This window comes from Numida meleagris, chromosome 3, assembly GCF_002078875.1.
Source record: "Numida meleagris isolate 19003 breed g44 Domestic line chromosome 3, NumMel1.0, whole genome shotgun sequence".
Lineage (NCBI taxonomy): Eukaryota > Metazoa > Chordata > Aves > Galliformes > Numididae > Numida > Numida meleagris.
In genome coordinates this window covers 6,844,316-6,865,066 of record NC_034411.1, presented here as the reverse complement: position 1 = coordinate 6,865,066, position 20,751 = coordinate 6,844,316, and the positions used below count along the sequence as shown (strand labels likewise).

General features: G+C 45.4%; 2 long non-coding RNA genes across 25 annotated transcripts in view; one reads left to right on the top strand and one right to left on the bottom strand.

The window, feature by feature from the left end:
• The window catches only part of LOC110395581, a 49,101-nt gene that overhangs the window by 19,657 nt on the left and 8,693 nt on the right, over positions 1-20,751 (top strand). For 2 of the 24 annotated variants that reach the window (XR_002436490.1, XR_002436489.1), the window contains exons 1-3: positions 4,124-4,612; positions 10,584-12,354; positions 13,521-20,118. This is a non-coding gene — a long non-coding RNA (uncharacterized LOC110395581). Of the gene's footprint in view, positions 1-4,122; positions 4,613-10,583; positions 12,355-13,520; positions 20,119-20,751 lie in introns of those variants that run through there. The other 22 variants (XR_002436491.1, XR_002436482.1, XR_002436470.1 and 19 more) reach the window with 20 other exon arrangements.
• On the bottom strand, positions 2,005-4,097 carry LOC110395583. The gene is made up of 2 exons (XR_002436497.1): positions 3,963-4,097; positions 2,005-2,794 (listed from the first exon to the last, which is right to left on the bottom strand). It is a non-coding gene; the product is annotated as an uncharacterized LOC110395583 (long non-coding RNA).

Sequence of the window (20,751 nt, the reverse complement as noted above, 5' to 3'; positions counted from 1 at the left end):
GAGAAGCTCACCTTATGTTTTACCACTCGTGTTTATGGAGGTGAAAAATCATGTAGGTCTGTTCCTTTCTAGTTTTAAGAGTCTCGTTCGGAATGAAAAGATGTGGAAGGAAAATGACTTGGGCAGCCTTGCTCTGGGAACAAAGCACCTGAAGTTTCCCTCTGATAACAGGCTGCTGAAGAAAAGGTTCTCTCCAAATCAAAAGTCTGTGTCAATGGTGCTCTATGGTGGACAAAGAAAGACCTCAGTGTCACCATGTGGTGTTGGTGTTTTCAGATTAAGAGGAGGGATTAAGGAATTTTACTCAGCAATTTGAGATGCTTTGTTAAGAATGGAGGAGATTTGAGCTGCTTTGTTCTCAAGCCACATGTTAGTGAAAAAACAAACAGGCACTTAATCCTGACAGACAGCAGAACTTGACATCGGTTTGTCCCTGGAGAGGTGACCAGGAGTTCCCTGTGTCTGGCTAAAAGGGTCGTTCCTTCTATTTTAGGTCTTTCCTGGGAACCCCATCCGCAACTAAAACCTGGGTGCATGCTCTACCTCTCCACTGCAGGGATCTCTGCGAGGGTCTAACTCTCCCCAGCAAGAGTTAGCATTGGACAGCATGCACAAGGTGCCCAAATGGTTACCGAATAGGGCTAAAATATGTTCTAACTTAAGGTCATGCCTCTAGTCTTAAACAGGACCATGCCAGAAAAAAAAAAAAAAAAAAAAAGGAGCTGATAATTTTCCTGTTTGGGACTTTGGCTGGCTTCCTGTAACAATAAAAAATATAGCAGTCGACATATAGACAACTGAATATATACATGCTTGTATGCTGCCCTCTGACACAAACATTAATGTCTTATATAGATCTTTGAGGTTCTTTTAAACATCTAGTTACATTTTAAGGTCATGTCCTCGGAGGTCACTGATGTAAGTGTATTTGTAGAAAGAAACAAACAGCTCATTGAATTTGGTTTCCCGTTTTAACATATATCAGTTATATTAAATAGGCAATGTTATAATGTCTGGCAACAAACCCATTTTCTGATGTATAAAATTTGACTTTTCCCCTCTGTGTTTATGTCAGAGCTAATACACAAAGATAAAGTGCATATACTATGCTCTGCATATTTACTGAACTTTGGCAAGTCACTAAGAGCCAGTACTCAAATCAAATTAGAACCACCCGATTTATAAAACACCCTTCTAAACCGATCTTATTAAATTCGGGAGGAACACTAGGCTGGTACGAAGCCAATCAACAACTCATGCTTCCCACCGAGGAGAAAACATCAACTATCCCTTTCTAATCTTTGTGTTTCGCCACCATTGCAAACCTGTGGTGAAAAGCTGCCCTGGTGCATTACTTAAATAAACAGGGTAAATGCACCCAAATATAATCATCTTGCTGCATGCTTATTTTCTCTGCAGGCACTGAGTATAAGGGGGCAGAGGGGTTTCTTAGTTTTTTAAAGGGATCCATTCCAGGTAATTTGATTAATCTTCCAATTTGCTTCTATTTTGTTTGTAGCAGGCTTTACATTTTTTTGGCATGATTCTGCAGTCATCCACGTGCCCCAATTTTGATGAAAGGATTACTGATATTGGGAAAGCAGGGTTGACCTTTGTTTAAAGGTTTATTTTCTGAAAAGATATCCCATTGTCGTCCTGAAACCGCATTTGTTTTGGAATAGTCCATAACCTGTGCAGGACTGATTCAATCTTCTTGGTTTTTTTTCCAAGTTTCCAAAGAGCAACAGGAAAAAAAATAAGTTTTGGAGGTGAGATATGGAGGTGCAAAGAAAACTTGACCCTCCTATCGAATTATCATATGGAAAATAGTATTGGTGAGATATACTTTCAAAAGCGTTGTTTATATCCCCATTTATTCCTTGTAAACAGCACGTGAAACCTGGCAGTGCTGTAGTAGGGTCTGAATAAGAGAATAGCAATTTACTAATTCCCTTTTAAAGGCTAACAGAGAGTTCACAAACACAGTGTTGGCACGCTGCTTAATTCAGTTGCTCCATGCTTCTATGAGGGTTTATTGACTATATAAGGATCAAATAAGGGGTGAGCTGAAATCAGAAACACAGTATTCATTCATTTAACTCTGCTATAGTAGAGCAAATTCAGGGTGACTCAAGGGACACAATGTCTTGTAAAACATATGTACTTAATATAAGGGTCATAAAACTTATTAAATTAAAAGCTAGGTTAAAAATAGGAAGAAAATTTATGCTGCTGTCTAAAATAGCAATAATTTCCCTTTGGCCTTTCCCTTTCCATCTAATATGGGTTCTAGTTTTTTTTTAAAAATAGTCAACTGGTAAAATCTTCATTCTTCACAGTGAATGCAAGTCACTCTCTACCAGGTGAATTGTATGACTAATAACATAGCACAATAAATAGAGAAGGGGGGCTGCTGCCAGCTGGGAGGATATATTGCATCATTGTTGACCACACACAAAAACCTATAGGCATCGGCTTACTGTTTGGGAAGGAACAGAGGGTCATTCTTGGCCAACCGAGCACAATGGAAAAGCCTTCTGGGCCACAAACTAATGACAACAAAGGCAAAAATTCCCTTTTTCCTCCCCACAGAATGGCCTGTTGCTGGTGGGATGCTAGCCAGGATCCTCTTTCCATGGCAATTCGGTGGTGGTGGGTTGTAAGAAGCCCCTCTTGGGTGGGTGTTGAAGGGTTACTTGAGAAAGTGAGAGACCATGCATCCCCTCCTGTCCTTGACAGACGTATCAGCAGAAACGAAGTGCTGAGATGAAGTCAATGTAATTATCCCGCAGTCCTGCAGAATGACAGCAGAATTTAGCTCCTTCGATCAAGGGAACCATTTTCTATTAGATACATGGTGTGTGTGGGGGGGTGGGAATAAGGCTTTGTGGCTGAAATCCTCCTCTCTAACCTCTAAGAAATCAAAGTGATGCTGGGCCATCCTTGACTCATGACACTGTCCAGACCTCTCCTCGCTGAGAGCCCCTCTAATGTTTGCTCAATGGCGTAAGTTTTTAAGGACGAATGTAAAAAAACTCAAGTGTGCTGGAATTTAACGTTTTTTTCCATTCCTTCTGGTCTCTGAAACCTTACCGTCATTTATTTTTCCCGACTTCTGAATTAAAAAACAAACTAAAAAATAATCCCAGCGCACTGACATTTTTTACCATTTATCTTTGACTTTGTGTTGGCCAAGTCAGGCTTGTCGCTCTTTCATGCCCACAGTTTTTCTTGCAGTTCCCCATCTCCACTTGCTGTTCGAATTGGCACTCAGCAGGACAAAGGCCATGTTTTCTAGCATGTTTTTGTGCCACGGGATAATGCAACCAGCCTCGATTCCAATCCCCTGTGTGCTATGAACATCTATTTTTTTGCACGCTATTTAAACAGTTCTGCACCCAAATCTGTCACCCGTGACCTCATTAAGTTGCATTTAATCACCCGGGGATGCCCATCAGGCCTAACCCCATCATTTCCTGAGGAATTTTCCCCTGATTTACTTAATAGCTCTAAAGTGCTAAGCGGGAGACCTCCGGGTGCTGTTCCCTGTGAATGTTGGGTTACTGGCATTTGTACTGTGTTTTAAATAAACAGTGTGTTGCAGGCACGCTTGTTTTGAAAAATAAACTTCTGGGCAGAAGGAGCTAGTTCAAGTCGGAGCCAGATTGGTAGCGATTTGGCTTTCCCCCGCAGATGGGAAGAGGTCAGGCTGTTTTTTTGGGAGGGGAAATAAAAGCCACCCTTCCCCAATTAGTAGCTAGGTTTTCACATGTCCTGGGAAGAAGAAAAACTTGCAGTCAAAGTGCTGGCTCCTGGCAGAGCTGCTCTGGGAAGGGGCAACGTGGTCCTAGGAGACCTCAGAGGGAGAAGGTGGTTGGAGAGCAGCGCTTTGAGAAAATTATTTTAGCCCAGGGTACTCTGCAACCTCTGGTTTCTCCAAATCTTTATGGCCCCACACTTACCACAGCCTCCAGTGCTGGGGAGTGGGGCATGATGTCTTCCTCACCACTGTCTTCTGCTGGCTATGGGTGGCTCACCACCTTCTTTCACCTGTCAGAAGGCATTCAGAGTGCTAAAGGCACTGCCCCTTTGCTGGCTATTGTGCCAGCTTGGGTTGCCTGCTCCACGCCCCATGGGAAGGTCTAACTTCTGGGATGAGAACAACCAGAAAGGCAAACCAGGTTCTGTCCTCCCAGGCAAGGGTATTCTCTGGGTGTTAATATTTTTTTCTCTCTCAACTGTTGTTGTTCTTAGACAAGTGATGGGAGGAAGATTAAGCTTGCGTGTTCTCTGTTCCTTTCGAGGATACCCCTTTCAATAAGCTTATAGATCATCAGATTTTGGCAGCAGTGTGGCTCCTTCAGCTGTGAGCCCTGCAATGGGCTAGCAGAGGATGGACATGACCAGTAGTGACAGCTTGCAGGGGCAGCAATGGGACAGCTAACCTCAAGGTGGCTGCAGTTTCCCTGCTAACTCTGGTCTGGATCTGGGCTACATCTGAGGAGGAGTTGCCCTTCCAGAAGGAAATCCTGAGCAAAGTTGTGCAGCAGCACTTGCGGTACAGTTGTCTGAGGAGCACAAGATAAAGATTCTGCACACTCAACGTAATCAGGTATGGCTTTGTGCATTTAAAAAATGTGTATGCCCCTATGTTTTTTGCTCAATGGCTTCCTATCATTGTGGGGCAGTGACGGTGCAGAGGGGGAAAGTCCTTCTCTACACAGGCACCTCTGTGCTTCTATCCTTTCTTTTCCGTAAAAAACAGTAAGCTTGGCAGCGCAGTGAGCAACTGGTGACATCAGCGCAGGTATCTTAGAGGAAAATATTTCCCCCACATGCTGTCTTTTACATTACACTTCTTTCCTCTTAGAAAGCTCAGCTTGCTCTCCATCCTCCAAAGAGCACCTTGTCCTGACATTTTCAGGAGGGCACAAGTCCCGACCTTTCAGTCCTGCTGATAGGATCACAACAAATTCAACGGCTCCGTGTTCAGTGCTATTTCTTTTTCTTTTGTCTGGGCCAATGTGATGGAGAATGGGAGTGCTCCCCCATCCACCGCATTTCTGTCTCCTCTAAAGCCATGGATGCAATCTGTTAGGTGAGTGGGATAAAACCGCATCCAGTTATTCATTCTTGATGGCCAGCATTGTCTAAAATGGCCGCTGAAGTCCCACCCCATCTTAGTAGGAGACCTCTAATGGTGGTCCTGGGGGATCCAGGTGGGTGGTGTGGGTGTTTTCTTGCATGCCATGTCAGAGGTGGTGTGGCAAAACGAGGTGTTCAGGCTTCTGAAGAAACAGTCTTCCGAGAGCTCTGGGCTGGGCTACAATATGAATTATTTGTCCATGGGAAGGGTCACCAATTAATTAGCAGTTTTTTGTTTTTTTTTTTTAAGAAGAAATTAAACTGGCAGCCCTTCTGAAATTTAAGTACATTGTTCATCGTGTAATTATAGATGAAATATTAGAGAAGTGGACTAATTACACACAATGCACTTGAGCCCAATTAAAATAGCATCTGCAGTGAACGTAGGGGTATTCTCTTTCACTAATAAGAAATACTTTCTTAACAACAGAAAATAAAATAGCTAAATTGGATATGCAGTTGAGATTATAAATATCCTATTAGCATATAAAATGAGGATTAACCTTATTTAATCACTGCTTGCTTGATCATCAAAAGTCATGTTTCACCTCTATAATGTATCTGTATCCTCTCTCTAAAAAAAAAAAAAAAAAGCAAGCAGCATATTAATAAATTTAGCTAATTAGGTGCTTTTTCTCACCTGCTCAGTGGAGCTGGTGGGGCTAACTGGCTGCCCCTAACCACTTGGCTCTTCCCCTTCTTATCTGAAGCTCGAGCTCGTTTGCAGACAAGATGTAGCAGTGAAGATGGAGGGCTTACTGTATAGCTGCTCAGCGGATGGGTTTGTACGTGAGGCTACGGGTCACGCGGCGTAGCAGGAGTCATGGCATCGAAGGGGGCTTTGCGTGGTGATGGTGGTGGTGACAAGAGGTGGGGAAGAAGGAAAGGGCAGAAATGATGGATTTCATCCCCACATCAGCGTGTGAGGGCACACTGTAATTTCCATCGGGTGACTCGGGGGGTCAGGCTGGCTCGGTTGGCCGTGGGTCCCCCGCTGCCGGTGTCCCTGGTAGCCAGCTGGCACGTGAGGAGCCGCAATGCCTCCTCGCCGGGGAGTGCCAGCTGGCCACCAGCAGGGTCGGGGAGGAGGGTGAGGCAGCCTGGCCTCGAATTTCCCCCGTAAGTATTCAGCTGTGTGCATGAAGAAGAGCTGCTCCAGTCGGCTTTGGGCTGATTATCTGAGGGCTATTTTTGGCCAAGCAGGAAATGTGACAGGTGAACGCTGCCCTCTGCAACCAGCCCCAGTGTCCCCGCAGCGCAGGGACCGCTTCAGCTTTGCTTTGCCTCCATGAATCAGGCTTTGGTGCAAGTGTGGATGCAGCTAGCAGAAATCACAACAACCCAAGCCGAAGCAACCCCAAGCTCCACGTCTCCAAACGCTGCGGTGCCTAGAAGTGGTTGTCTCACCACAGCAATCGCGTGGATGGGGATGGAGGCACAGGGAGATACATGTTTGCTGGAAGCTCCTCTTTGTGACTCATTCGCTCCCTGCAGAAGTATGAATTTTCCTCTCAGTTCCACAAATGCTAGTCAAGTGCACCGAGGGATGGTATTTTTATTTATCGCATTCAAGGAGCCACAATTGGTTGTTTTGCAACAAACTGGGCTAGGCCTGTGATTTACAGTAATGGGGAAGAGCACTCTGCTGGCATGGCCCTGGTGCTGCCAAGTCTTGTGATGGTTGCAATGATTTTTCCTAACTGCCACAGTGCCTGGAGCAAAGTGCTCATGAGTGTTTCGGCTTTTTTTGTCGGTAGTGGCAGTGGAGGGCTTTGTTTTCTTGTATTAAGAGCAGCTTTCCATCCCTTAGGGAAGAACAAAAGAGCTTGGAATCATGTTCTCAGTGTCCCCACAAAGGCTCAAAAGGCAGTAGGAAATTTTTTTTTTTGCTTTTTTATTATTATTTTTTTTTGGAACTCCCAATTTGTTTTCCCACGATTGGTTTGAGTCACTCTGGAAGGAGTTCATTTTTTTTTCTTCGCCTGATGCCCAGCTCCTGGAGCACTGGAGAGGGGCAGTAGCCCCAGGAGCAGCAGCAGATGCCTCTATGCTGTTCCTGCTGGGTTCTGCGGAGCGGGTGCTGTAGGTCTGCAGGAGTTATTTGGGCTGCCGCAGCAGACATCTACCCTGGGCTGCTGATGTTCATGCCTTTAAGTCTCATTTACTACATTTAGCTTCTGGATTTAGCGAGAATTTTCCCCTCTCCCAGTAGGACAGGGTTAAGAGAACTGAAACAGCTTGAAATATTGAAATATTTTGGTGGTGGTTGCAAGCAGTTCCTGCTCCCGTTCCAGTCCTCCTGCGATCCACCACCTCCAGTAGCTTCTTGCTGTTTCTTGTGGCCTGCTGCTTGCTCCATCCTTGCGCTTGGTCCTGGAAGTCACATTCAACTCCAACCTTCAGCGAAACACCAGAGGCAAATTGAAAGTGACTGGGAATAAAATAGGCTCTGCCACTCCAAGGGATTCGAGGTGTTGTACTGTCAGAGAAGGTTGTGGGGAAGTAACTGTATCCAGAAACATATGGGGAATGGAGAGATCAAATTCATGAAACGCAGCCGGCTGCCCACGTTCAAAACACGAGTTCAAGGACCCCACTACAAAGGAATGAGGGGAAATACAAAAGGAGAATGTGAAACGTTTCTCCGGATTTCATGGTTGTTCATGCCGCAAGAGATCTCTCTTTGGGCTCCAATCTGACATTTTATTTCACTGCTGTTAGACCTTGAAATCATGATAATAGTCTTGAGGGTAGGAAAGATAACTTGGGGACTCGAGTTTTGATGGCAGGGGGTTAAATGCTGCTTCCAGCATGGCTGAAGCCGTAATCTTCCTTGTTTGCATCCCATCCCGAGCACTGATGTGCCAGGCAAACTTGATGTTAATAGCAGCCTCGTCAAGTGGGCCGGGGAGTTAAATCAAAACGGGGCTGGCAAGCGACTCTTATCCACTTACATTCCATTACGAGGAGCTCTCTGCTCCTAAGGAGTTTTTGTTCTCTGTCACGAAAGTTTGAAAAACAAAATTCCCAAAGCGCCACAAAATTGTTAGGTTTGGGTTTGCCCTCTCAAGAACTCTGGTCCTTTGGTGAGATGTCTCATCTTGCTTCCCCATCGGCCATCCAACTCCTCCAGCGCCCAGCAGCTCCCCTTGTCAGGAGGCTGCCTCCAGGTTGGATCTGTGGCCATGGCTGGAGGTCCCTCCTGGTGGCTGCTCTGTAAATCCCCAGATTTGGCTTCCCTATCCGTTCAGGTATCGCTGTGGAATGGGGCTGGCTTTTCCTGGGCAGGGCAGGAGGTCTGCACCCACCAAGGTGGAGAAGCAGCGAGGAAGGTGCTCACGTTGCTACATCCCTGCTGTCATTCACGGCTTGTTTTTGAATCCTGGAACACAATTCTTCCGTAACCAGGGGAGGACTTTGTTAAATTGTAAATGAGTATTACTTCAAGCGCTCTGAGGAAATATGTTCTTTCCCCATATAGCCCATACATTATTCCCACCTAGTTATGGGGCCTCACATTTCCTGGAACTATCACGCGGACCTTAATTCTCCTCACACGACATCCCTTTAAAATTGCGGAGCTCTCTTAATCAACCTTTGTATCAGCTGCAAATTTGCAGTATGACCTAATTTGAAAAATGTCTCAAAGTGCTGACTCAAATGCTCGGTGAATAAAGGCCAGTCATTGCCACCGTGACACTAATGCAATGCAAAACAAAATCGAGTTGCATCAGCCGAACGTTAGTTTGCAAAAATAGTAGTGATTGAAGCCACTTGCCGATCATATTTCATTTATGCTTACGAGATTTATACTTTTTTGGGGACGGGGATCTGAAATGGCTCTAAAACCAAATTCCAGAGGAGAGGCATGATGAAACTCCTTAATGGTGAAAATTCCCAGTCAGATATATACATCTAAGCTGCATCATTTGCACTTCATAATCCCCTCTCTTTTATAAAGCAGGAGGCAGACACATTATTTTAGACTTTTATTAAAATATTTATACAGCAACATATGAAATTTCTCATCGTAATATGTCACTTCACGTTTTTAGGTTACGATCCAAGTCTTTATCTTTTTTCCTTCTCTAATTGAAACACAGCTGATACTCCTTCATTCTCTGGATAAGTAACTGCCTTGAAATGACTAGAAATTACTTCAGGACTCAAGAAAATAAAAAAGAAAGAAGGGATTTGGTCCAGGAATCTAGCAGTTTGTGGGTAAAAAAGGTTCTTCAAAAGCAAAAAAGAAGGATATAAAATATTACCCCACCATAGTTTTATTTAACTTCTTAAAAAAATGAAGTGAGTATAAATTATCGAGCTCTCTTTTGCTAGAATTTTATCGAGGCACTGTGTCTGTTCTTTTGCTTTATCTCCTCTTTTTCATGCTTTCTCAAGGAAATTTCTCTGCTATAGCAACCTGGCTGCAGAGGAACAGAGTGCATTTCTTAGTTGGTTTGTCAAATATTGGCTGCTAATTAACACTAGGACAGCTTAGTTAGGAATCAGAGATCTACGGATGAAACAACTCAGCGGGAACTATTCTCCTCTGCGCTGCTTGTCCTTGTCGTTTGCTTTGTTTTGTGGTTGTTCTTCTTTTTCTTTTTAATTTTAGAAATTGAAATGTCAATAATGCAAATCGCCTGATATGCGCCGGTAAAACGTCTATGACTAGGCACCGAAGTGGCCAAAAAGCAGACACACACACGCACAGGGAACGGGAAGACAGGCCATTAATTTAAAATTTAGAGGACCAATAAGTTTTTGATAGCAATGGGTTACTGTGCTAATGATTATTTAACTCGCTTCATGTTGGGTTAAGTGTGTATGTCTACGGAAAGTGGAATGCCTCGCTGAAGTGCTACAAGGAGATTTTTGCCTCTCAGACGTTAGATTCCAAGCAGGGGGGAAAAGCAGCTCGATTATAAAGAGCAATTGCTCCGTGATAGCAGATTTCAATCAGTGGTGAAGCAGGAGCCGGTCCAGTTAAAGAGATGAATTTTGCTACAGGAGGAAAAAAAAAATAAAGAACAGAACCGAAACACTTCCCTGTGCCCCCAGTCCTCCTCAGCCTATGATTTTAGCGCGGCTGTATTTATTGACGGTTGCAAGCATGGGGAGGGGAGAACTGCTGGATATTTTACCTTGCTGGTTATTCTCCTAATTCTTCTCAACCTTTCTTTTTTGTTGTTGTTTTATTCCATTTATTTATTATCAACACGTGTCTTCCCATGATAACGTACTCTGTTGTCTGGGGTTTGTTTGGGTCTTTTGAGCTCTGAGGGACATCTGCACTTATTATTCAATAACACAGCAAACATCCTTTTTGACTAGAAGATAGGGAAAAAAAAATAAAAAGGAAAGAAGGGCAATAAATGTTTGATTTCCCCGTAAACGATTTGCTGACATTTTTTTTTGCTCCATCATTCTCCAAGCACAGCCCAGTTTTGTCCTCCATCCTTCTGAACGGATTGCACTTGCTAAGCTCCCCATTTCGGGTTTAGTGCTACAACGTGGCAGACTCCTTCACCGTCGGACATAAGAGCTGCTGTTTGTGAGTATTTTGTGTCCTTCACCTCCCCTGGAAGGTGTAGGTGTGGGGATGCTGGAAACCTCGTAATTGTCACCCATTGGGAAAGGATGGCCGACTGACGGCTAATGATCTGGGAGCTGGAATTCGGAGACAAATGCTAAACATAATCAATATATATAAAAGGAGAATTATTTTTTTTTCCCAAAAAAGAGGCAAAAAAAAAAAGCAATGAAAATTTATGACCTTAACATTCCTTCAGGGTCAAGCAATTTATCAAATTCTCTCACTTTCTGGTTTCAATTACACAGCTATTGTGGAAGGAACTTATTTTAGCAGGTTCATTTGCCTCAGTAGGGAATACAGGACTTTGGCCTAATGCTTCACCTTTAGTGCAGGCCATTTGAGCCTTAGAACAAATACCAATCATCACTCTTTGGGAAAAAAAAAAAAATCTGCATCGGCGTGGCCTATTGGAATGGGGTTTCTGTCAAGGTAAACGGTTGTCGGCAATGACTGTGGTAGAGTGGCGATAAATCCCATTTTATTGCTGAAAAATTCCAGCTTCTCTCCATGCCTGACAGCTCCCCACATTCTCGTACCCATTTGGGCAATTTCTGACTCTGTCCATCTGGTTCTTATTACCTCTCAACCTGCCAGTGTCTGATCCAGAAAAAGTGCAGGTCAAAAACAGGGGAAAGAAACCAAGGTGATGGACAAAACAGAGCGAGTGATTGAGGGGCTGCGCTGCTCTCCCACCCTCCCTCCCCACCCCACAACAAAAGTGCTGGGGGGAGGGTGACACGAGATCAGGAGAGGTTATTAGCTTAATTATGAAGTTGCCAGAAACCTCCTTAAAATGGAACGCTAAATGGGTGTTAAGCCACATGCTCAAAGCCCCGGTAACAACATCTTTGATGCTTGTCCAGGACACCCAGAGGCACCTGCCTAAATGCAGGCTTTGGAAAGATGGGGGCAAAGCCCCCCAGCCCTGATGGCGGCTGCCCTGCTGTGCCCACTCCCTCTGCAGCTGGTGCCACTGCGTACCTCGACCTTGTATCCAATGGATTGCTCTGGGCTGAAAATTGTGGCAGGAGGTCAGATAAATGCAGTTAAAATTTAATTTAGGGGGAAAAAAAATAAGGAGAAGTTGGGCTACAGAAAACTGATCAGAAAGAAAAATCTCCACCTCCATGCAATGTTTTTCATGTGTCAGAATCCAAGCCTTTTTTTTAGGAAGTTCAGCTTCTTATCAGCCCCCCCCCGCAATAAACATGGGGAACATTTGGCCAATTTTAAAATGTGAAAACAAACAGCTGAGCCCAGGACAACTGAAATTCTGTTAAGTCAAAGTGAAGTAATATGGGAGTACTTCTTCCAGGAACAACTGTGTTGCATGGTGTTGGCCAAGGCTCCACCAGTGACAGCAGGGGACGTGCCCTGGTCCACCAAGTCATATATTCCTTTCCAAGAACTCCAGAGAATTTGAATTATTCTATTTATTGCTCATTTATAAATGCTCATTCTGCCTGAAACACTGCATTTTTCTTGCTGCGTCTTGCTCCCAAACAGATCACCACACCAAAGATGTGGCCTTGTGCAAGCTTTACATGGAGCTTTGTTTCCCAAGGATGCAAGGAAACTGAAACTTTTCAGAGCTGCCTTCTATCACCAAGGTCTGACTTAATTCCCAAGGGCAAGAAATGTCATTTGTGCCCTACAACCTGCTCTGGATTTGCCCCTGTGCTCTTTGAGCATCCCATGACAGATGACATCCATGGCGGGATGTACTTTCGGGTGTCATGGTTGGACCGTGTGCCTGAAGGCTGTGAACTGTGGATGTGGGGTGACGTTAGGAACTCCCCACAAGACATCCCCAAGTCTTGATGGATCTGGGAACCTGCTTGAGTACTCAATCAAAGAGTGGTGATGGTGCCAAACACACTGGTTTTCTAGTGGAGATGTGGGAGCCTCTAGGCATCGAACAGAGAGAGAGATGAGAGAGGAAATAGAAGGTGGGAAAAGCATGGGTTCCTACTCCAGAACGAATTGCTTGAACATGACATGTGTAAAACGTAGGACCCAGCTCCTCACCACCTCTCCTCCCACCTTTTCCCCCAGGTGTCCGGGCGTCCATTTACAATACATGGTTTGGGGATGTGCTTTGATGGAAAACGCCTTCCTCTCCACCAAAAGGCAGTCAAGTAATGACATTGGGAAATCATGAACCCGTGGTTAATATTTGCCACACGCTCTAGATTTAGACGTCTTAAGAATTATTTTCTGCACTCCTTTTTCCTTACCCCATGGGAGGGGGGCACACGCCCCGTGGGCTGGTGGCACGCTGGCTCTGGCAGCACAGCGCGTACTGGAGGTAGGGCAGCGCTTGCTGGAGGGCAGCCCTCGCCCACCATGGTGCATGTGCCTGCGAGCCTGCTTGAAACAAAGAGGCTTGCACCGGGGAAGCCCCAACTTGGACAATGCAAATATTTCAGCATCCAAACGGTTAATGGTGAGTATTATAGCTTCAAAAGAGCCCATTGGCTAACCCTCAAGGATGCCCTGCAATTGTTAAACTCATCAGATGAAACTACTCTTCTCAGCTAGCCCTTACATTTGTCTGGCTAACAGTAAAAATACTATAATAAATCGGGAACATATGTTGCCAGACAAGAATAAGTGATATAAATAAAGAGTCAAGAGACATAGCCCCTCAAGAACAATGTGTAAAGATTTAAACTTTCAATGTATTAGTTAATCTAGGAACATTTTAGGAGTAACTTGAAAGCGGTGTATTGTTTGTTTATATCATTCCTCTTTTTTTTTTTTTTCTTCTCTTCAGATTGCATTTTAAATCAAAATGCTCTCCATGACTGCCTGCTTTGCAGCACTAGGGTAAGTGCCATTTTTCCACAGCTTAAACAAAACTATGCCTAAGGACTCTATGCCAGGAAGGCATTCTGTTGGTTTTTGTTTTATGAAATATGCACAGTGTTGTTGGAAGAACAGCCTCTTTCCTTATTTTTTATTTTTAATTTTATTTTTCTCCAAATATGTGAATTTGCGCATTTGCAAAACAGAGCTGCTCTCATGCAAGCTAATTCTTTGCGAGGGTGACAAGGCTCCAAACTTGTAATAAATTATCAACGGCAGCATTAAGAAAGAAAATATAAAACCAAATATGCTTTGAGAATTGACTGAATCTTTTATTTATCTTTTTTTTCTTTTATCGAGGCATCCTTTGAAAAATGGCACAAAATAAATAGTTTTGCAAAGCAACAATATAATCAATCTCTAAACGAGAAGATAAATCAAGGATTTCATTAACTGCTGGTAGCCAGTTTAAATTGTAGTCTTGTCCATAATGTCTATCTATCTATGTATGTCCAAGTTATATTAAAAACCTTTAAATGGCTTTGTAATATCAGCTACATCTAGCTATTATAATAATTAATGATACTGTTTTATAAATCAATATATGTATTCTTGATAAATTCATATCCAGTTAATGGTGTAATTTAAATAAAAAATTAATGCAATAAAGGACATACTGGAACAGGCAGGAAATCTTTAAAGGTTAAGAGGCAAATTTGTCTAAATTCTTTTCTTTGTACCTATTTTTGAGAAAGCGCCCATTGAAATTCAGCTGCGAGCAGGCTCGCTCTTACGGCCCCGCTCTGGCCATTAGCTTGGGATTATCAGCAGCCGTGGAGTTTTTCAGGCAGATGCAACGCGAGGTCCTTCAGCTGAGCGAGCTCGTCCCTCCCTGCTCCCTAATCCTGCTGCAGAACTGCAAACAAAAGTCGCGGGAGGAACGTGCCGGCCTTTGGCCAGGAACAGAAAGGGGCAAAACGTGTTGTTTTCAGCGCTCCCCACTGACCCCCATCTCTGTAGCGTCGCTGGGATTTTTTGGCTTATTGTATAAAGTGTCAAAAAAGGTAAAATATAAATATTTTGTCCCGGGCACGGAGCGCGCTGAGAGGAGCATGCAAACCCTGCAGCCCGTGCGGCGTAATAAAAATCTGTTCTTTATCTCTTGTTTTAAATACAGTTAATCCAGTTTATTCAGCAAACACATCTAAGAGCAACTTAGGGGGAAAAAAAAGCTGGAAATTGCCTTTTCATATTTCTAGATCACGCGTTAGTGAGAAACCGTGGCTCGGTTCCTTTGCTTTTATTTACACTCAGTGACCACAAAATGTATCTCTAAGAATAACATGGGATTTTAATAGGCAATATTAATTGTCCTTCCTATAACTTTTGATCTTAAATGTTTAAAACAAAAGCCCGCTGCCTGTTTATACGCTGGGTATTTTATGAAGGATCTCTTTTTGAAATTATGCAAAACACGAAGCTTTGTCATCCTCCGTGACACGGTACAGAAATGTCACTTTAATCCGACGAGATCTTTTTTTTCTTTTTTTTTTTTTTTTTTGACGTTTCTCTCTCAACATTGCTCTGCCTTATTTAGAGCAGCAGCAGCGCTCTGCGCAGTTTCCTTTGACACTGATGGGTATTTCAAAACGCTGCGTGGAAGGGAGGGAGGAAGAGAAAGGAATTTGCTGCCAGTCACCTCAGCAATGCGGCTACACGAGCAATCGCTATTTGCTCAAAGTTTACATTTCCAATGAGCTTGGGAGGTAAAGCTGCATTATCTTGACGCTGGCTCCGTGTTTGGGAACGTAGGGGGGAATCAGGGAGGACGACGATCGCCGCGCGCGGAAGCGCGCTCGAGTGTTTGTAACGCTGCCATTTAAAGCCTATTTTGGTTTTCGGTGGAACTAGGAGCAGGAGACGCATCGCCATCCCTCGGAGGCTTAATTTAGGCTTTATAGGAAAAGCATCAAATGGGAGCTTCCAGCAACGCCCTGAAATGTATTGCACATCCTAAATATCTTCATTTCGAAGCGTGCCTTGTTTTTTCCCCTCCCAGGATCGCTCGTGTGTCTCTCCCCAGACAAAGCAAGGACGAGCCGCATTCTTAAAAATTATCTGCCTTACAGATCGCGTTCCCAGGCATGTCCCCGCGTTTTATTACCGCAGAAAACTCCTTAATGGTATCACAATTTTAGACTTGTTAAGTGGACATCTTCCTTGTATTTAACTGCAAACAAAGTGACTTCATTTAGGGGCGGGAGGAACGAGAAAATGCTTTGGGATGATTAGAAACATAAGTTTCTATCTTCTGTCACCCGATCCTATCAATTATTCAAAACCTACTAAATTTAGATGTCTGTTCCTAAAACATTGTTTGCGCTCGTTCCCTGGAAAGATGGAGGCAGCCGATAATTTGGCTAAATTATGTGCTTGAGCCCAATCGTTACAAATGAAACAAACGCTTTCTGCGCCCGTGTGAAGTCAAAGTCGGCGGTTTGGTTCACCACTGCCAAAATTTCCCAGCTCCTTGCGTGAGCAAGCATGGCGAGGCCGGGGCTCACAGACGTCGGCATGGACCAGCCACAGCAATGCCTTAGCCACCAGGGCTTGCCCATGGCTAAAAGCAGCAAAGGGCCTAACGCAGCCCCAGGCGGTGGCTCCCTGGGCATGAAGCCCAGCTGAAGCGCTGGGTGCTTCCACAAGGCAAGCTGGGGAGATGTGGGGTGGGTGCTCCGGGTTGGGTGGGCAGCCCAGCTCTGCCACCCCTCACACCACCTCATTACCACTGTGGCACCTCCTCTGTTGGAGGAGACGCTGGGCTGGGGCAGAGACTGTGGGAGATGGCATGAGGGCATCACCGCTGATGGTGGTGGGAGAGAAACCAAGCCAAAAAAATAAATGAATAAAACCAGCAAAAAAATCCACCCTGCAGAAACACCACCCAAGCGTTTATCTTTCGATTCCTGAGACACGGGCAGCCTTAGGGGGAAAAAAAAATAAATGAATACATTTATATTTAGAAAGCCAGGCACTGAGGGCAACAGAAAGCAAATGGCACGAGCCCCGCCGTCCCCCACGCTGCGGGGAAGGCACGCGGGCACGACGCAGGTCCCCTCTTTGCAGCCCGGCATAAAGGCGGACGAGCGGGGAAGGAGGGGAAAAACACACACGCACAAAAACACAAAACAAAGGACGTGTAAGCGCTTTCATTTATTTTGATAATCCTCCTCCTGCTCCAGAGCGTTTTGCTGTCTTTGTCAAAGTGAATGACAACAATTTGGCCAACTCTCTCTGAGCCGCGCTCGGCAGTGACAGGCAAATTATCAGAGGCCCTGCACTCCTTATTATCGGAGGAGAAGTCATCAGGAGGACGTGCGGAGGATCCCTCTCCCCTGTCACTATTTGTCAGTGGGACAAGGGCCACTGCTATGGGTAGCTGACAGGTAATTTCAACAATAACAATTACTCCTATTACTGGTGTCATAAACAATTCGCCCAAGGCATGACAATAGCAAAGCTTTATAATTCAATGCCATATAAATAAATGCCAGCAGGTAACAAGTAATTTAGCTCCAATCAAGCCTCGGCCCCGGCATTAATATTGTTATTGCAAGAAGATGGAAAATTGAAAAAATTCAATATGTTAATGAATTAAGAGGGGGTCAAAGGCTAAGGGAGGGGAGGAGTGAGCGGGGAGGGAAAAACAAAAGCAAAAGCCACAAAAAGCCGTCGCCGGGCCCAGCCCCACGCGTGGCACCGCTCGCACCGCGGGCGGAACTGCACGGAGCTGCTCTGATTGCCATGCCGTGAACTGAGCCCCGGGTGACACGTCTTGCATGGCCAGACTTAACAGAGGGGAAAGGTTTGTTTAAAGCTCCACCACTTCAGGGCGCGCTCCGTTGTTCCCTTCAATTTCATCTTTTTCAGCCAGCTCTGTTCAACCGACGATATTTATTTATCGGGAAGAAGGATTTCCCCGTCCTTGCCCCGTCCCCCAGGGCCCTGCCCAGGCCTCCCGCGGAACCCACGGAGCCACGGGCCGGGGTTGGGTGCCTCGCTCGGCCCACTCTGCAGGTTTACCACTTGTCCAGCCAAGACAATGCGGCATCAGCCTGACAGCGGGAAAAGAATTTGAAGAATCTCTAATTAGGAGAGCTGCGGAGCAATTAACGCATGTCAAATTTCACTTCATCAAGTGCCACTCTAATTTTCCCACTAAAAATTAATGGACTTTCGTGTGCGTGTGCGCGTGTGCGGGTGTGTGTCCCCTCAAGGCAATGTTGATTCAAATCTGCTCAAGATGCAGCGTTGCACAGCTAAGCATCTTCTTGATTACAACCCGCCACACTTCTAACTGCTTTCATTCTCACTGCCACAGATACTTTGTCAACAGTCAAATTACGCCACGCTGATAACAATGCATAATGGTCTTCCTCAAAGGAGGCTCCTGTCACGGAGCAGCCTTTCATAAAAATGTACCATTTTCTTCCCTGGGAAATATATCTGTCTGACAATGAAGTTTTTGCGGTTTCGGCATTGGCTGCAGTGTAATCCTTTATTTCCCCCCCTCCCCTCTTTCTCCCTCTCCCTCCCCGGCTCCTGCTGTAATTTATTTATTTTTGAGCCCATCTGAAATCACGGCAGGGCACTGTTTGAAGAGCTATACAGAACGGAAAATATTTATAGTCACTGTTTGTACTGCTTTTGCTGAACCACTTTGCTCCGAGACATTTTCAAGAGCAACGTGCTCTCTCCAATACCGGCGACTTCTTTTTCTCTCTCTTTTTTTTTTTCCCCCCCTCTTTCCCCCCCATTTAGGAAGGTGTGGGGCAGGCTCCTGCCCTCCCATCTGGAGCACGAGCCCTGCTGACGTCAATGGGAGTCGTGCCCGCTGCTGTAAACATGTTGGGACATTCTCTTATAATGGATGGGGTTTGGGTTCCGCGTGGTGCCAGCATCCTCCGGGGCACCCAGGACAAATCTCCTTTTTGTCAGAGCAGAGGGCGAGAGCCTGCCTGGGTTTGCCTCTGGGCTCCCTGCTCCTCGCTTTTGCCGGGAGATCGATATCAGCAACTAGAAGGGGGGTTGATAAGAATAACACACCCTCAAGATTATCTTTTTCCCTTGAAGTTTCAGAGCATATTTCAATATATTTGTCCGCCCACAAACCTGAAGAGCAAATACGGCTCTTCCTGCTGCAGGGCTGCTGCTACGAGCGAACAAGGCACCCCCGTGGTATTGCTAGGGCATGCACACCTTAGTGTGTGCCTGCATTATAAAAAAAACACCACCACAAAATATATATTTCCTTTTATCCGAGCCACCTTTCCATCACCAGCTTCTCTCCTGCTGCAGACAAACGATGCAAAAGCAGCAGGTAATGTTGCCCGCTCCACCCCATGCTCCCCTACACCCACCCCTTCCCTCCGTCCACCACCGTCCTGCAGTTATTAACCCTTCCCAGCACCTCTGGAAGTGGGGGACTGGGGGCTGCTCCCCCTCTCTGTGTCCCTGCCGAGGTGGAAGAGCAGCACCGGGGCTGCCTTTAACAAAGCCCGGCTGGGTCGGCGTGCAGGGAGCACGTAGGGACCGCAGCCCTAAAAATTGTAATGCTGCTTTTAAACAAAGCCGAGAGATGCGCTTTGCCTCCAAACCCCTTTTTTCGGGGGGGAAACCGAAAAAGGCTGTCATAAAAATAATAGGCAGGGCTGTAAATTAAAGAAAGAGAGAAAGAAAAATGGGATGATATAACGCATCCTGCGGTAATCAATTTTACCTCCAATATCTGCTTTTGTTTTCAAAATGCTAAATAAACAATACATAATGCATCCCTCATCAGCCAAAACCATGAGGGCTCTGTGCTCAAATAACAGGAAACATATTCAATTTTCCTAACAGAAGACAGTTCATTAAGCTGTGCCACATCAAATAAAACTTTAATTTCTCCAGCATCGGAGTCGCAATGAAAGCAATTGAGGAAGATGAGCCATATGGTACTTCTATCAGCAAACACATATTGCTCATTCCCCCAAAGTTTTCTAATTCTGCTCCCCAGACCTGTGTAATATAGATAATGTGCTCTGAGCGCAGCAACCATGAGCTATCTGGTGTACACTTCTAATACTGTATTTAATGGGAAATAATGAATCATAAAAGCCTGCAGAAGACGGCTTTTGCTAACCTAAATCTCAGCTGTAATTTCATTGTTCTGTGCCTAAGATGCCGCTTGCCCTTTTCAAACAACAGCGGTTGAACATAATTATGCCGCCGCAAACCTGGGCTGCAAAAAGCGCGGCTCCCGGCCCTACCAACTTCCATTAACTCCTGAAGCCCCGCGCCGGGTGCGGCAGCCGGCTCCCAGGGGTCAGGGCAGCGCTCCGAACCGGTTCCTCTCCGATCTGGCCCCAAAAACGCCACAGGAGGAGGCTGTGAAAAATTAGGAAATCCGCTTGACATCGGGAAATCCGACCCTTGTCTGCTCTAACATCTCTAAGCACCAAAGCCGTGTGGCGTAGTAGGAGGTGGATTTTTTACACACACATATATGTTTTTTTCCCTAAAAGGTAAGTCTATTTTTCTTCTAAAAATTGTGCTTGGTGCCCTGAGGAAAGGGTCGCCCAAACTTTATGGTGTTTGTGCTCCCTTTGTAAATGTGTAACAACCGATGTAATGGTGCCGTGAGGGTAGGGGCTGCGCGGCGGTGCTGTGCTGCCTTGCTCTGCCTTTCTCTCCGTGTTTCAGCGAGTGGCAAGGGACGGGGCTTGTTTTCTGTAGGCGTCCGTACGGACACATGTGGGGAGCCGTAAGGGCAGAGGTGAGAATACCAAGGTGTTATTTGGGAGCGACCAACCCTGCTTGGAAAATGCCTTAAAGTCATCTGAAGGCAGCCCCTCGCTCTCCGCCCCCCGCCACCCAATGCAGGGCTAATCTAAAACACGGTCTAGATGCGCTACTTCTGCATATTGAAAGCATATTTTAGCGGCCGCGTTTGCTTTGGCAACGCACGAGCCCCCCCAAACAATGAAATCAAAAACGAGAAGACTTCTAAAAGTTAGCGATCGCCTTTTGAAAAGCTTATTAAAATCAGCATGCTCGATGGCTGCCTCCGCGTTCGCTCAGAGGCTTGATTGCTCTCATTAACGCCGCCTGTTCGGGCTCTGCTTTGGGAAGCCTCACGCCTGGCTTCCCCCCACCCC